At 36.2% G+C, this 18021-nt stretch overlaps 1 pseudogene across 1 annotated transcript; it reads right to left on the reverse strand.

Moving 5' to 3' along the window:
• Positions 1–1519: 1519 nt before the first annotated feature.
• Positions 1520–9610, reverse strand: LOC148251276 (uncharacterized; annotated as a pseudogene). The gene is made up of 2 exons (XR_015814158.1): positions 8828–9610; positions 1520–3441 (listed from the first exon to the last, which is right to left on the reverse strand). The product of XR_015814158.1 is annotated as an uncharacterized LOC148251276 (transcript).
• Between the last annotated feature and the right edge of the window lie 8411 nt (positions 9611–18021).

The following is an 18021-nucleotide window of genomic DNA, read 5'->3' on the forward strand; positions in this document are numbered from 1 at the left end:
CCTAATAGAACTATTAGGCACACATAATTTTCCCTTTTTAAATAGAAAACCATCATGCCTATAAAAGTCTTGAAATACCGCATGTTCACAAGCCACATAAACATTTGAAAAATCACTATCATGCACAAGCAATTCTTTGAAATGCTCAAATCCCAACAATTTTGTAGAAAGAGTAAAAATAAGACTGTACCTTCTTGAAAGCGCATCAGCTACCACATTTTCTTTTCCTTGCTAATATTGGATTACATATGGGAAGGACTCTATGAATTCTACCCATTTTGCATGTCGTTTATTAAGCTTGCCTTGCCATTTCAATTGCCTCAAAGATTCATAATCGGTGTGAATCACAAATTCTTTTGGTAACAAATAATGTTGTCATGTCTCTAATGCTCTTACCAAAGCAAAAAACTCTTTGTCATAGGTGGAATAATTTAATTGTGCACCATTGAGCTTCTCACTGAAGTAAGCAATGGGTCTTTTATCCTGCATAAGAACAGCACCTATCCCAAGCCCAGAGGCATCACATTCAATTTTAAAAGTTGAATCAAAATTAGGCAATCTTAATAAAGACGCATTATATAACTTTTCTTTCAGTAAGGAAAACGCATGTTCTTGTTCTTTTCTCCAAACAAACCCCTTATCTTTTTTCATGATTTCAGTTAAAGGGGCAGCAACGACACTAAAATCTTTTACAAATCTCCTATAGAAACTTGTCAAACCATGAAAACTACGCACCTCACTTACACTTTTAGGTGTCGGCCACTCTTGAATAGCCTTTACCTTTTCGCTATCTATCTCGATTCCTTTTGCACTCACGACATATCCTAAGAAAATGATACGATCAATGCAAAATGTACATTTCTTCATGTTAGCATATAGTTGAAATTTGCACATTGTGTCTAACACTTGCCCCAAATGCATGACATGCTCATCAATAGATTTGCTATACACAAGAATGTCATCGAAGTCGACAACCATAAACTTTCTAATAAATTCACGTAAAACATAGTTCATTAAACGCATGAAAGTAATTGGTGCATTAGTTAAGCCAAATGGTATGTAACCAACCACTCATATAACCTTTGTTTTGTTTTAAAAGCAGTTTTCCATTCATCTCCTGGTTTCATTCTTATTTGGTGATAACCAATTTTAAGATCAATTTTAGAAAATACACAAGCACCATACAACTCATCTAACATATCATCAAGTCGAGGTATTGGGTGTCGATATTTTTCTGTTATTTTGTTGATGGCTCTACAATCAACACACATACGCCAACTACCATATTCTTTGGGTACTAATAAGACGGGCACTGCGCATGGACTTAAACTTTCTCGAATGTGCCCCTTTTGTAAGAGCTCCTCCACTTGCCTTTGAAGCTCTTTGGTCTCCTTGGGATTGTTCCTATAGGCTGGTCTATTTGGTATGGCAGCCCTAGGAATGAAGTCAATTTGATGCTCAATCCCTCTCAAAGGTGGTAATCCTTGAGGTAGATCATCGGGAAAAACATCGCTAAATTCCAGCAAAACTTTAACCACAACACTTGGCAAAGAAGGGTCAAGTTCGTTAGTTGAGAAACAAGCTTCCTTGTACATGAGTAAAATAATTGGCTTGTCAGAAAATAAAGCTTTCCTCACATCTCTCATTTTAGCATAAAAGCTCATCTTCTTTCCCTCATTCTTTTCTATGGTCGAATGCATCTCTCTTTCTTTTTCCTTTTGATCTTCATTTTTCCACTCTAATTTTCTCTCACTCTCTTTTCTTTTCTCTTTTTCTTTTTCTTTTCTTTTTCTCTCGATCTCTCTTTGTGCGAATTCATCATGGGACTTTTCAAGTTACATTTGGTCTTCAAAAACTTGTTTAGGGGTTAAAGGAATAAGAGTACACTTTTTGCCCTCTTTTCCTACCATGTACCTATTGAGATACCAATCATGCATCACTCTCCTATCCCATTGCCATGGTCTACCCAGGAAAATATGACTAGCTTGCATAGGAAATACATCACATATCACCTCATCACTATACTTCCCAATAGTAAAAGGCACCCTCACTTGCTTATTAACTCTCACCTCCCCACTATTGTTAAGCCATTGCAGCTTATAAGGTTTAGGATGTTTTGTAGTTTCCAAAACCAGTTTATCAACAAATAAGGTACTAGCCACATTTACACAACTACCCCTATCAATAATCATGCTACACAATTTTCCATTCACTAGACATCTAGAATGAAAAATGTTCTCTCTTTGCAGCTTAACCCCCTCATCATCATTCCTTACTTGCATATTCAAAGCACGTCTAGAAATCAACAATCTACCTTCCATAGGCGTTTCCTCATCACTACAATCCTCTGAAGGAGTCATTTCATCCTCCACATCATCCTCATCATCCGTTTCAACACCATCACCATTACCCTTTTATTTGGGTATTGAGATGCAATATGACCAAAACCAAAGCATCTGAAACACTTGATATCTCTATTCCTAGGAGTTTGGGAGTTAGAAATACCTTTATTTTTATTAGCATTAACATCTTTTGGCTTGGTTTTGTCATTTCTTTTGAATTGGACAGCCTTGTTATCTCCCCTCCAATTCGGTCTCCAATTGGAATTTTGGGCCAAGTAAGTGTTGGCTTGCCTTGTGTTTCCCTTTCTCTTTAATTGTCTTTCAATCTTTATAGCCATGTGCACCATATCATCAATCTCCACATAATGTTGAAGCTCTACAATGTTGGCTATGTCTTTGTTAAGTCCATTTAAGAACCTTGCCATAGTAGCTTGCCTATCCTTTTCAATATTAGCCCTTATCATGGCTATCTCCATCTCTTTGTAGTATTCTTCTACCCTCTTGTTCCCTTGTATCAGGCCATGCAATTTTTGATGTAAGTCCCTATAGTAGTGAGTAGGAACAAAGCGCCTTCTCATGATAGCCTTCATTTCGGCCCAAGTGGAAATAGATCTCTATCCATTTCTACTTTTACTTGTGATGAGTTGATCCCACCACATAATGGCATACTCTTCAAACTCCACGGCCGCAAGCTTTATCTTTTTCTCCTCCGAATAATTGTGGCACTTAAAAATAAGCTCCACCTTACGCTCCCATTCAAGATAAGCATTCGGGTCATTCTTGCCTAAAAACGATGGGATTTTTATTTTGATGCTCCCAATGTTCTTATCAAGATCGTTTCGACCCCTACCATAATTTTGACCTTCATTGACCAAAGTAGCTTGGTCATCAAATTCTTCCTCTAGTTCCTCATCAAAAGGTGGTGTTAGAAGTCTTCTTGCCCCTCTCATGGAATTTAACTCACGTTGTTGTTTCTCTAGTTTCTCATTCATGTTGCCAATTGCTAGTTGAATCCTCTCAAATTGTTGTTGCATTGCTTTGAGGATGAATTCTTGATCTTTTGATGTTCTTTCACTCCCTTGTGGCTCCATCTTCAAATCTGAAATTTTAATGACAAACAAATTAGATTGCAACCTCACAAATCAGTCCCTCACGTGTTTACTCTCGTAGTATGGGCACTCGTGTTTCACTCAATTTTGGCTTTTACCCTCTTTTGAGCTCACACTCTCTTGCTTTTTAACACTCAAGCAATCTTTTATAACTTTATATAAAATGGCCAATTCAAACAGCAATTAATTATCACTATGTACTCAATTTTAATTAGAGATAACAAAGAATTCCTAAAGAAACAAGATGCACAAATTCAACTCTAAAAGCAAACTAGAACAATCTAAAAAATGAAGAGCACACACTTGATATAGAAATAAGTGTATGATGATTTTTATGTTAATTAGGCTGTACGAATCAATATTATTACCTCAAGATGTAATAAGAAGCAAATAGGCAAGAATATTAAATGAAAACTAAAGATGCAAGAAAAAAAATGGTGAATATAGAATTTAATGCACGAAACTTGTAATTCTCTAATAGAACCACAAATTATCATCCAAAATACTCAAATTAAGTGAAACAAACAGTTTTGGATGAAAATATACTCAATTGAGGTGAGTTGTTTCCAAACAGCACCAAAAATTACACAAACAATCTTAACCAAACAAACAGCCTTGAAACGAGTTTTTCTTTTAAATTTTAAATGTATTTGAATGTTATATGAGATAAATAAAATGGAAATAATAGCAGCTGTGTCAATTACACAAGGTAGAATATGTGGAAATGTGTTTTGCACAATTAACCAAATTAGGCTAATCTGATTTTTTTTTTTTTTTTTGCTGAATGCAAATTTGCTGTTTTTTTGTAAGCAATAATGAAAATAAAGACAACAAAATAAGGATAGACTAATTTACTTGGTGAACCAATGCTCTGATACCAAATGATGCGGAACCCCAAGGCCCTTGCTTGAACCTTAGACTCTTCAATCGGTTCAGAACGGAATTTAGATCACAAGTAAAAAAGGAATCAAATTTGTTCAATCACCCAAATGGTAGAAGTTCAAGAGAACCTAAGAAAGATAAATGATATCCCTTGAACCCAATCCAAATAAGCACCAAGAACAATTGAAATAGGAAATTAAAATTGAAATACAAGTGATAACAATTGTATTCCAAATCAACACCTTGTGCATAAAGTGAAAAGAAAGCCAAAATGCTTTCAACTCAATTCTGAAATGTTTGATTACAATTCTTGATGTCCACAAAGAAGAGTTCTTTTCGTATTTATAGCCAAAGAAATCAATGATAAGTTACAATACAATAATTACAATTGTAACTCCCACAATAACTAGGTTAATTATGTGGTAATTACAATTATAACTCCAACAATAACTAGGCTAATTATAGGCATGTAATTGTTATGTAACTCCTTGCAACTCCAATCTTCTTAACCAACACCACTAATTGTTTGTGGCACCATATAGTTATGTGCTCATTCTTGTAATAACACTAAGACAAGACTCAAGCCCAAAATGAGTTATACTTAACTATATGGACTTAATTAACTTAAACTAAAATAAAACAATCCAAAATACTTAAAACAACTCAACTAATCCAGCCCATACACAAGGCTTATTCATCCATTACCAATAAAACTCAAACAAGCCCAAATTATCTCAAATCACTTAAATCCAATTAAAGTTACGAATTTGGGCTGTTCAAAAAGCTCATATTTGAACTTTCCACAATTGGCCAGCCCATCATCCACATGGTTTTGAGTAAAAACTTGGAGCAACTCTTTAAGATTCTTTGCCTTTGATCTTGTTACTGGTTCGCTGAAACTTTCCAGGTTTGAAACTGTATTTGTGTTTACATCATTTGAAATTTGCTCCAAGTCACCTTCTGATGCTCTTTGAGTATCTTGAGTATTTTTAGCCTTGTTTGCATCAGTGGGCCTAAGGAGTTGAAACCACGATAAGAAAGTGAAGATAAAATGGGCCAAAAAATGCATAAGAATCAAGGGAGTTATGGTTGTTGGAATGAAGGCATGTGCATGGCAGTTGTATGCCTTAAGGGGGTTTAGGTGGGCCTAAGGAGCTGAAACCACGATAAGAAAGTGAAGATAAAATGGGTCAAAAAAGGCATAAGAATCAAGGGAGTTATGGTTGTTGGAATCAAGGCATGTGCATGGAGTGCAGTTGTATGCCTTAAGGGTAAAGGTGGGCTTAAGGTGGCCCAAAACAGCTGGAATGGAGCCCAAATTTTTCATAGAAGCACTTAGGAGGATAAAATGGTGGGATGAGTCTTGATAATCCTGGAAGTCTTTAGAATGAGAAGGAGCCCTAAAGATAACACATGGCAGTTAATGTTTTATAACCTTCAGAAGTGTTCTTGGGCCTAGATAACTCGATTTCCCTTATTAAGGAAAAAACTTTTCTTAAGGGATTCTGGCTACCCTAATCTCATAGATTTCACTCCATTTGGCTTGAAACTTAGTCCTTAACCCTATCACATCTTTCTTCTTACATATTACACACTTAATCAGTCATATCAAACACAAGTTCAAACTAGGAAAAATTTGGGCTATTACTCAAAGGACCTTGGCACATGCGTATGACACCAACACTCGCGGACATGCCGAATGCGTGCATAGGAAATGTACAGATGCACATCGTGTGTGAGAGAATGTCGCATGTGTGGGTGGGCCGCGCATGCTCCAGCATACTCACACACTACCAAGCATGCATGTGGGTATGCTTACCGCTCATGTTGCATGCACAGTTTGAATCTACAACAACCTTGGCTGAAATTTCATCATTCTTTTGCATATTTTTCATAAGTTCTTTATTAATATCAAATGGGATAAAACCTGCACCTATTTTAATATTTTATTTATTTTTATTTTAATATAATTGTATCCTTTAAGATTATTTATTTAATATTTTTATGTTAGATATTGTGATAGAATTTCATTTTATTAATTTTCAAGAGTTTGTGATTGTTTAGAACAACCTAGGTGAAAGCCTATATAAAGGCCTCATCATAGCTTGTAATTCACATTTGGATTTAGAAGATCAATAAAAAATTTTGCTTTAAATTAATTCTGTTAATTTTTAAGCTCTTTAGGTGTCTTCAAATTAAGAGCTTTAGACTGTTTCATTGAGCAGAGGATGGGGATTGACTTATTGGGTAAGTTATGGCATCTTTCTCTATTCTTCTTATTTTTCCAAGTTAATTTGATAAGTTTTTGCTTAGTCAACTGTCATTTCAATAGGGAGGTGTTATCTTCGGTAATTAAGTTTTGAATTGCTGAATATAGTAGATTTAAGATCAAGTTATTTTGATTTGTGGACTAAACACACTCCACCCTACGTCAGGCATGCACATGAAGGACAATTTTAAACTTTTGGGCTTCTTTGGCCTACAAATGGGCCAGATGGACTCGTATGAAGCCTAAACCAACACCATATGATAGCTGCCTACTTGTGAAACATGTGAAGCACAAGGTTGCCTAAAAAGAATAAAAATTAAGCAAGTTATGGAGTTTTGAAGTAAGGGTATAGACATAGGCCTACTTTGCTTGTGGTTTGGACCTTTCGGGTCTTAGGTGAACTTTAATGGGCCAAATGTGGTCCTTATGAACCCAAAATTAGTTAGTAAGTGAAACTACGATGAGCAAATGAAGGTAAAATGGGTCAAAAACTCATAAAAATCAAGGGAGCTATAGCTATTTGAAGTGAAGGCATGTGCATGGTATGCGATTATGGGCCTTATGGGTTTAGGTAGGCCTAAGGCCCAAATTAGCTTTAATGGAGCCCAAATTTTGATGGGAACTCCTGTAAGGAGGATGAGTCGTGGAAGATTTTATATAAGAATATAATTCTCTAGAATTACTAAAGGCCAAGGAAAGGAAGAGATAAGGATAAGGATGAAGCTTGAGGTGGTTTAAGTGGCTAATCATGATTTACCACCTATCCCTTTCTCCTACAAATAAGGGGGAGGGAAGGAGGGAAAATCATTCTACAGCCAAGAAAAAGTAAGAGTAAAGAGAGAAAGAAAAGAAAAAGAAGAGAGAGAAAGAGAGAAGGGTGAGTAATCCATGAGAAAAGTGAGGGATTTTAAGAGAATTTGGGAGTCTTTCCTTAAGGAAAATTTACCTAAATTGTGAGAGAAAGAGAGACGAAGGAAAAGGGAAGAAAGGAAACTAAAGAAAAAAAAGAAAATGGGATGGAAAGCTCACAACCAATAAAGAAAGAACCCATGGACTTAAGAAAGTACTCAAAAACATCCTAAGAATCTGCCAAATATTTAGTGAAAAAGCTTAGAAATTAAATTAAGACTCTGCTAGAGTTAAAGTAGTGTGTTCTATAAGGAAATTGAGGAAATTATAAGGGGAGACTATTCCCAAGGAAAAAGAGAAAAGTAAAGTATTTATAACTTTCATCAATATACAGAGTACACAGAAGCATTACATCCCTTGAAGCATGTACATCAGATACATATATACGAGGCCCTAAATTTTTTTCTTACAATATAAACATACAAACTAATAACCTAATCTCAAAGTCTAACTTCTCAACTTCTTTTCCATATCACTTACTATTTTACAGCAGAATCCTCATTATCTAAAAAATAATGGGGGAGTGAGATACATTATCCCAATAAACAAATATTATGACTAATAACTAAGTACATTGCAATATATAGTATCATCACACACATTAGTGAAACACATTTGCCATATTTTTAAAACTATATTAAAAACCATCCTATAGCATATCATACAGCAAACACAAGATATCTTACACGTGTACCAGATCACACAGCAAGTATAGTGTATTCTACATACAGGTACCAGATCACACAGTAAGTGTAGTGTATTCTACATACAGGTACCAGATCACACAGTAAGTGTAGTAAACCTAGATTTTATACATCCCAGATCACACAGCATACACCAATCACTACATTATACAATGCTTTTATATTTCATAAAAATCGTAAATTATTTTCATAAAACATGTGTTAAAACATACTAGGCCTAGATGCCATAACATTCACTTACCTTGAGTTTGATGCAATCAATTTAAGCTTTCTCTATTTTGACAAAGTCTCCCCTTATATTTTTCTCAATTTCCTACCAAACTTTTAGCTGCATCTCCTCTTAGAAATTATCATATTTTACACTCAAAACTATCCTTATGATAGGTAAATTGATTTTCTTAAAAAGAAACTTGAAACTACATACCTTGTAAGACATGCTACTTTACTTCTGATAGAGTCTCGAATTAATTTCTAAGCTCTCTCTCGAAAATCCAACAGATTTCTAGGATGTTTTTTTAGCAATATCTAACTTCATAAATACTACTCATATCAATTAAAAATCATCCTCAAAGTTTCAAGAGAAATAAAATTAAAATGAAAGAATAAACTCACCTTAAGCCCACAAGTTCTCCTTGGGTTGGCTATGAGCTTTCGCTCTCCTTTTCTCTTCTTTCTTTGTTTTTGTCCTTTGCTTCTCCTTCCTCTCTCTTTGATGCGATACCCACTAAAAACACACCTAAACTAGAGGAGTGCAAGAAGTGAGAAAGTGTAGATAAACTTTCAGGAAATGAAAGAAAATAATTGCGAAGTAACAATATTCCAAGGTATGCTATTCCTTACCAAGTATCAAACAACAAGGTTGAATCCACCAAATGAGTTCCCGGTCTAGGAAGAAATGACACCAGAAGGTGCCAAAAACCTGAAGGGTAACGGGCTTTACTATTAAGGAACGGTTCGGTCTGAGAAGCCCGACACAAGAAGAAAGTCCAAATGTAGTTTGGGTTTGGGTACTCATAGGGTACATATATGTTGCAATGCATGTGAAGGACATTTGAAGCAGTCAAGGCGACCTTATGCCTCGTAGGAAAATCGGAGACACGCAACTTTCTTGGTGCAGAGACCTGTAGGCCACGCAAGCAAAGAGGCCCACACATGTGCTAGAGATGCAGTCCATCCCACACATACCGCACACACGCCCAAGAGCACCCACCCATGCGACCTGGTCCTCTAGGCCCGTGTGGAGCTGACTGCGCACGCAGGCCCAACGGGCCGAACTCAAGCACCCCACACGAACTTGCCCTTGAATGGCCAAAGCCCACCAGTCCGCAATTCTCATGGGGCTTCTCCTGCACAACCTGCGCGGACCGGCCGACCCGACCCATCCAGGTAGCTCAAATCGACTGGCCCCCTTTTCCTCTTTTAAATTATTTAATATTTATTTATTTAATTATTTTAAAAAAATTATTGGGACCCACTTTTTAAATTATCCATGTTTTAAAATTAATTTCCACATGTTTTTATGTGAATTTTACATTGGATAAATATGTATTTATTTTAATTAATATTTTATTGTAATTCTATCCATCAGAATTATTTAAGTAATTTATTTAGGATAGAATAATTATTTTATTATGTATTTATCCTAGATTAAGATAAAATGTTATTTAGGGTATTATTTTATTAAATTATCTTAAGATTTTGTACTCATCTAGATTGTTTGGGGAAAGATTTAAAATAGACCTTTGCTCCTAGGATGTAAACACACCCTTTGAGAATAAATACGAGAGCATTCTTGAGAGCTTCGGCTTTTCTTCTTTTAGTGTTTTTGTTAAAATTAGCTTCTTCAAGTTCTTCAGGAAGTAGGAATCTTCAGAAGTTTTGTTGAGCCAAAGAGTGAGGATCAACTTATCGGTAAGTCCGTGATGTTTTTCCCTTCCTTATAGTTTCAGTATTGCATACATTGAGTGGGTTTTAAGAGTAGATTTGATCCTTGTCATACCCTCCCACTTAATCTGGTACCAGAGCTTTGGCTCCTAGAAACCCAAATCTACGTTTATTTGTTTTAGCATTTTGTTTTTTAAATTAGCAGTCAAATTTATTTGATTGTTTATTCATATTGCATCCTGCTTGAATTCATATATATCCGTTCAATTCAAGTAGTTCATGTTATTAATGAGAAACAGTTATGTACAAAAAATATCAAAAATACCCCAGTTGCACAGCATAAGGCAATTGGCACATTGTTTGCATTTTGCATCACAAAAATAGAATAGCCTTTAATTGGTGACCAGAAATCCTTTGAGAAATCAAAGGCAAAGTACGTTGCCTAACTGGTGTGAGTGAAAACCTTTATTTTTATTCCGCACACTATCCACATTTAATTTTCAAATTACATTTCTATAATCTGCATCGACGTTACATAAAAAAATTGATCGATCGTAGAGCATAGCTGATAAATTGGAGATAGTGTAAGTAGATACACCTACCGATTATATCCATCGAGATTGATCAGATCCCTACGCATCTGTTCGAATTGTCATTCTTTGTGATATACGTTTATGTTTTCTTTGTTTTACGATTGTTTCGTTACATAATTAAGCAACTAATTGTTACTAGTTGCTTAACACACAAAGGGCACACCATTTCTTTTTCTGTGTGCTTGTTTCGGAGCTTCTATAGAAATCAGAATTCTTTAGGGTTCCTTGTTGTGTCATAAGGACTAACGTGCAGACCCGATTCAAGTGATTCTAATTTTGAACTCTCAATTCGGAAGACGAAGCTGTCAATCAAGGGATTACAAGTAAACACGAGTGAAGGTGAGGGAGATATATTGTTTTCACTAATTTTTGTCTTTGCAGGAACTTCATAATGTCTCACCAAAGCACCAACAGCCAACCAGCCACGTTAGAAGAAAGAGTCATGGAGATGTTCACCGAATTAAGTGTCCAATTGGGAAACATGGCTACCCATATGGAGTGAGGTGAGCACTGTAGTTGCACCCAACGCCAAATAGTGCATGACGAGATAGGATCGTATAGCGATGATGTTGGTGACAGGCGGGGAGACCGTTGCGAAGAGGCGGACAGAGACCTCCATGACTTCAAGTTCCAGATACCAGCCTTTTAAGGGAAGAATGACCCCAAAGCCTTCTTTGAGCGAGAACGGAAGGTCGTCATATTTTTAGCTACTGCAATTATAGTGAAGAGAAAAAGCTCAAGTTGGCCACCCTTGAGTTTACCGACTATGCTTCAGTATGGTGGGATCAATGAACTCTTCTTCGAGAATGAGATGGAGACTTACCTATCACCATATGGCAAGAATTGAGATCCATTATGAGGAAGTGATTTGTGCTTGCTCATTTCGACAGGGATATGAACCTGAGATTGCAACACCTAACCCAGGGTTCTAAGTCAGTGGAAGAATACTATAAAAAAAATTAAAATAACGATGATTAGGGCCCGAGTTGATGAACGGCTAGAAGCCATCATGGCTCGATTCTTGGAGGGTTTAAATAAGTATATCACCAACATCCTTGAACTCCAAAACTATGTTGACTTGGATGAGATGGTGCATAAGGCACCAAGATTGAAAGGCAATTGAAGAGTAGAGGAATTAATTAGGGGTATGTTAGTAATGCTCCCCAGGGAAACCAGAGATGGACTCAAAGGGATGAAGCTAAGAAAGTGGACGATGGTAATGAAAGACAACTTGCTGGCAATCCAACAGTTAATTAGGCACCAGCCACCTGCCAAAGCACTGTTAAATGTTTCAAGTGCTTTGGAGTGAGACATGTTGCATCTTAATGTCCTAATTAGCGTGCCATGATTATCCAAGATGATGGAGATATCGTCAGTGACCATGAAAGTAGTGATGAGTAGGAAGATGTAATTAATGGATGCAAAGAGTATAGCTCGACCAATATAGGGAGATGTATTTATGGCTCAACAAGCACTAAACATACAGGTTAAGCCTGAAGGTAACAATTAATGAGAGACTATTTTCCACTCCAGATGCCTAGTCAATGGGAAGGTTTGTGGTGTGATAGTTCACGGAGGCAGTTGTGTTAATGTTGCTAGCACTTTGCTAATGGATTCGGTAGGATTGTTGTGCAAACAGCACCCTAATCCCTACAAGTAGCAATGACAACAAAGAGATCGACATCACCCAGTAGGTATGTGTCCCATTCTCTATTGGTGACTACACAGATGAGATGTTCCTGTACAAGCAGGACACCTATTGCTAGGAAGGCTTTAGCACTATGACTGTGATGCTAGCCATGCCAGCAAAAGGAATTAGTACTCTATCCGAATGGGTAACCACACCCATGTTTTAACACCTTTATCAAGAAGGGATGTTTATGAGGATCAGCTAAAAATTAAAAAGTAGTAGGAAGAGTTCGCTAAGAGATTGGAGAAGAAAGACCTTAATCCGGATCTAGACCAAAGTTGCTTCTTCATTCAAAAATGAACTGAGTACCTAGCCAAATGTTTGGTAAATCCTCTGTCCTCATTGACCTTAGATGAAAAGTTTATAGTATCTGTAGATTTGAGGACGAATGTCTCAAAAAAGAGGGGGATGACGCGATACCCACTGAAAACACATCTAAACCAAATGAATGCAAGAAGTGAACAAGTGTACATAAACTTTCAGGAAATGAAAGAAACCAATTGCAAGGTAACAATATTCCGAACTACGCTATTCTTGGCCAAGTATTAAACAACAAGGCCGAATATACCAAATAGAGTTACCAGGCTTTGAAGAAATGACACCAGAAGGTGCTAGAAATCCAAAAGGTAATGGGCCTTACCATTAAGGAATAGATCGGTCTTACAATCCAGACCCAAGAAGAAAGCCCCAATGTAGTTTGGGTTCGGGTACACATTTGTTGCAATGCACATGCAGGATACTTGGCCTAGACCTTCGCTAGTGTTCCCTGGTCCTGTGATGAAGCAGTCAAGGAGACCTTATGCCCTGCAAAAAAATCAAATAGACAACTTTCTCGCTGAAGAGACTTGTAGACCCTCACGTGACCAAGGAGGCCAACACGTGTGCTGGACATGCGGCCCAACCCGCATGGCCCACGAACACGCACGTGTGCCCATATAGACCGTGCACATGAGCACCCACTCGCGCGTACCCCACGCAGACAGCCCCTCGAACAGCCCAAGCCCATTAGCTCGTGACTCTTGTGGCCCTTCTCCCGCGCAACCCACATGGATTGGCCGATCCCCTTTTTTCCCTTTTTAAATTATCTAATATTTATTTATTTTATTACTTTAATTTTTTAAAAAAAGGCTTGAGACCCACTTTTCAAATTACTCATGTTTAAAAATTAGTTTCCACATGTGTTTTATATGGATTTCACATGGGATAAATATGGTTTTATTTTAATAAATATTTATCGTATTTCTATCCTTTAAGATTATTTAATTAATTTATATGGGATAGAATAATTATTTTATTATGTATTTGTCCTAGATTAAGATATAATTTTATCTAAGATATTATTTTATTAAATTATCTTAAGATTTTGTACTCATTTAGATTGTCGGGGAAAGGCTATAAATAGATCTTTGCCTCTATGATGTAAAAACACCCTTTAAGAGTAAATTTGAGAGAATTCTTGAGAGTTTTGAATTTTCTTCTTTTAACATTTTTGCTAAAATTAACTTCTTCAAGTTCTTTAGGAAATAGGAGACTTCAGAAGTCTTGTTGAGCCAAAGAGTGGGGATCAACTTATCAGTAAGTTTGTAGCATTTTTTCTTTCATTGTTTTATTTCCCTAGTCTTTATTCTTACTTTCTTTTAGGATTGTAGATTTAATTAGAGGGAGGGGTTTAATTCTAGGTGGTTATAGTTTCAATATTGCATACGTTTAGTAGGTTTTAGGAGTAGATTTGATCTTTCCCATACCCTCCCACATCACTCTTCCTCTCACAATTTGGGTAGAGTTTTCTTAAGGAAAAACTCCCAATTTTCATCAACTTCCCCCACATTTATTGGGTTTCTTCCTTTTGCTCTCTTTTTCCCTCTTCTCTTTCTCTCTCTAATCTTGCTTTCTTTCAACTCCATAATGTTTTTCCCTTCTTCCCACACCCTTATTTATAGGGATGGATGTCCATGCAAGTTGACATGGATGTCCATAACTCTTCCTTTCTTTAGCCTTTAAGTAATTCTAGAGTATTCTAATTTTATCGGGCTGTCTTATCCACCGTTCAAGAGCTTGGATATGAAATTTGGGCTCCATTCAAAATTTTTTAGGCTACCTTAGGCCCACCTAAACCCATAAGGCTCAAAGCTGCACTCTATGCACATGCCTTCACTTTAAACAGCCGTAAGTCCCTTAATTCTTACGATATTTTTGCCACTTTACCATCACCTACTCATCGTAGTTTTAGCTACTTACCAACCAAATGTGGGCTCCAAATGACCACATTTGTCCCATCTAACCACTTAAGGCACAAAAGGTCTAAATCAGGCACAAAGCTAGGCCCATGCCCATACACTTACTTCAAAACTCCATAATCCATTCTTAATATTTTTTGGAAAACTTGTGCTTCATATGTTCTTCACTAGGAAACTATCAAATTGTTTTAGTTTGGGCTTCATCCGGGTCCATTAGTTCCATATATGGCACAAAAAATCCTAAAAGGTCAAAATTATCCTTCATGTGCAAGCCTCATGGGTTTGACCTCATATCTCCCAAATTTGCTTCTATAGACATTTTGTTCTTTCCACATACTTCTTCCTTAATATCGTGGCTAGTCCTTAGCCAAATGAGAGACTCAAGTACCAAGTATTTTAGTCTCGGTACATAAATTAAGTTAAAAGGGTCAAATTAGAGCTATCTCCAAAACTATTGAACTATGGTTTTGATTCCTTGTATTTTCTCTTACTGTTTCTTCTACACAAGTTTATTTTCCTTAAACCTCATTTAACCATATGCATCTAAGGTCTCTTCAAATTTATCTCAAAATTCCATCAAACTTGGGCCCAGGAAGTGTTTTAAGCACTAAAGGTCACTTTATGTTACTCAAGGGATTTCTCTCCCTCTCTTGGGGCATTTCTTTCATAATTTTTATTGTTTTTTTTCACTTTTCTAAAACTTTCCCTTGCCCTTTAAAATCCCAATCTAGCCTTTAGAGGCATTCCCAATCCTAGAAACTCAATTTTCCCATATTAAGGGAAAAACTCTTCTTAATGGATTTCAATTACCCGAATCTCATCATTTTTTCTTAGTTCATAACCTTATTAAGCCTCGAATTCAAGGGATGTGTCCTAGAACTATGCTCTGATACCACTTATCGCATCCTGCACCCTTTCTTACAAATCTGTAGCACACTTACAATTCATATAAAATTAAATAATAAAAATTAATTTAATTATTATCAGTGTGCGCATAAGTGTTATATCCCTTAAAACATGTACATCATATGCATATATATGAGGCTCTAAAATGTTTCTTTTCATACAATACAAAAGTACAAACCGAAAACCTAATCTCAGAATCTAACTTTTCAACTTCTCTTTTGTATCACTTACTATTTTGAAGCAAAATCCTCACTATCTGAAAAATAATAGGAGAGTTAAATACACTATTCCGATAAGTAGATATTATGACACATAACTAAAGACGTACAATATATAGCATCATCACACACATCAGTGAAAACATTTGCCATATTTTCAAAACCCTATCAAAAACCATCTTATACCAAATCACGCAGTAAACACAGGATACATAGATTTCTCGTACAACTGTACCTGATCACACAACAGGTATAATGTATCTTACATTTGTACCAGATCCCATAGCAAGTACAGTGTACCATACATCTGTTCCAGATCACACAACAAGTGCAATGTACCCAAATCTCAAACATGTTAGATCACACAGCAGGCAACAATCACTGTATTATACGATGCTTTTACATTTCATAAAAACCATAAATGTATTTCATAAAACATGTGTCAAAATATATTAGTGCTATATGCTATAACATCCATTTACCCCAAGTCTGATGCAATCAATTTAAGCTCTCTCTATTCTAATACAGTCTCCCCCTATATTTTTGTCAATTTTCTCTAATCACTCCGTCAAAGTCTTCCCTTAAAAATACTTCAATTTTCTCTTTTTATTGGAGCAGATTCTCCCCTTATATTTTCCTCAATTTCCTACAAAAATTTTGGCGGCATCTCCCCTTAAAATTCTCATTATTTTACACTCAAAAAAATCCTCATAATTGGTACATTGATTTCCTTGAAAAAAAAACTTGAAACTACATACCTTGTAGGATATGCTGCTTTAACTCCAACAAAGTCTCAACTTAATTTCTAAGCTTTTACTATTAAAAATCTAGTAGAGTTCTAAGCTGTTTGTGAGAAATATCTAACCACATAAATACTACACATGCCACTTAAAATCATCCTCAAAGTTTCAAGAGAAATAAAATTAAAATGAAAGAGAAAACTCACCTTAAGCCCGTGGGTTCTCCCTTGGTTGGCTGTGAGCTTTCACTTTCCTTTTCCCTTCTTTCTTTTTTTTTCTTTCCTTCTTCCTTTTTCTCTCTCTATCTATCTCTCATAATTCAATAGACTTTCCTCAAGGAGGAACTCTTGAATTCCATCAACTTCCCTCACTTTTATTGAGTTTCTTCCCATTTGCTCTCTTTTTTCTTTTTCTCTTTCTCTCTCTAATCTTACTCTCTCAACTCTAGAATGCTTTTTCCTTCTTCCCACACCCATATTATAGGGGAAGGATGTCCATGCAAGTTGATAAATATGGGAGAGGTGGTAAAATGTGATTGGCCATTTAAACGTCCTCAAGTTTCATTCTTATCCTTATCTCATCCTTTACTTAGTCTTTAAGTTATTCTAAATTCTTCAATCCTTATCTAGACGCCATACATCTTCCTATCCTTTTTTTACGAGATTTCACACAAAATTTGGGCTCCATTCGCGATGTGTGGGCCACTTTAGGCCTAGCTAAACCCACAAAGCCAGAAATTGCATTCCATGCACATGCCTTCATTTCAAACAGCCATAACTCACTCGATTCTTATGAGCTTTTGGCCCATTTTACTTCAGTTACTTATTGTAGTTTCAGCTACTTATTAACCAAATTTGGGCTCAAAATGACTACATTTTCTAAGGTCCACCTAAAGCCCGAAAGGTCTAAAATGCCTTAAAGTTAGGCTCATGCCCAAACCCTTACTTCAAAACTCTATAAATTGCCCAATTTTTAATTTTTTCGGCAAATCTATGCTTCACATGTTCCTTAAGTAGGCAGCTATCACATTATTTTGGTTTGGGCTTCATCAGGAATCATTTCGCCCACTTATGGCAAAAACAAGCCCAAAAAGTCAAAACTATCCTTCATGTGCATGCCTCTCGGGTTTGGTCTCATTTTTTCCAATTTTTTATGATAATTTGACTCTCCCCTAAGCTTATCTTGAGTAGTAATATGTATGATTGTATGTATGCATGCGATTAGAGACATAGTTTAGGTTCAAATACAAAGTTTAAAGTAAAACAGAGTGAAAATAATGAGATTCAGAGAGCAAAAATTCCTTAAGAGTTTTTCTTCAATAGAGGAAACTGAATTTTCTAGACCCAAGAATGCTTTTTGAGCCTAGGACTATATCATAAAAGGCAAGAAAATACTTTGGGAGCATAATAAACATTTAGGTGAAGAATCATGAGAGAAACCTTCCATGTGAAGAAGGAAATCCCCTGAGGAGCCCTGATTTGTGTCATAAGACAAAAATACACGAAACTTGAGGCTCACATTTGGCTGAAGAATAGCCA

This window comes from Carica papaya, chromosome 8, assembly GCF_054855325.1.
Source record: "Carica papaya isolate Zhongbai chromosome 8, ASM5485532v1, whole genome shotgun sequence".
NCBI classification, from domain to species: Eukaryota; Viridiplantae; Streptophyta; class Magnoliopsida; order Brassicales; family Caricaceae; genus Carica; species Carica papaya.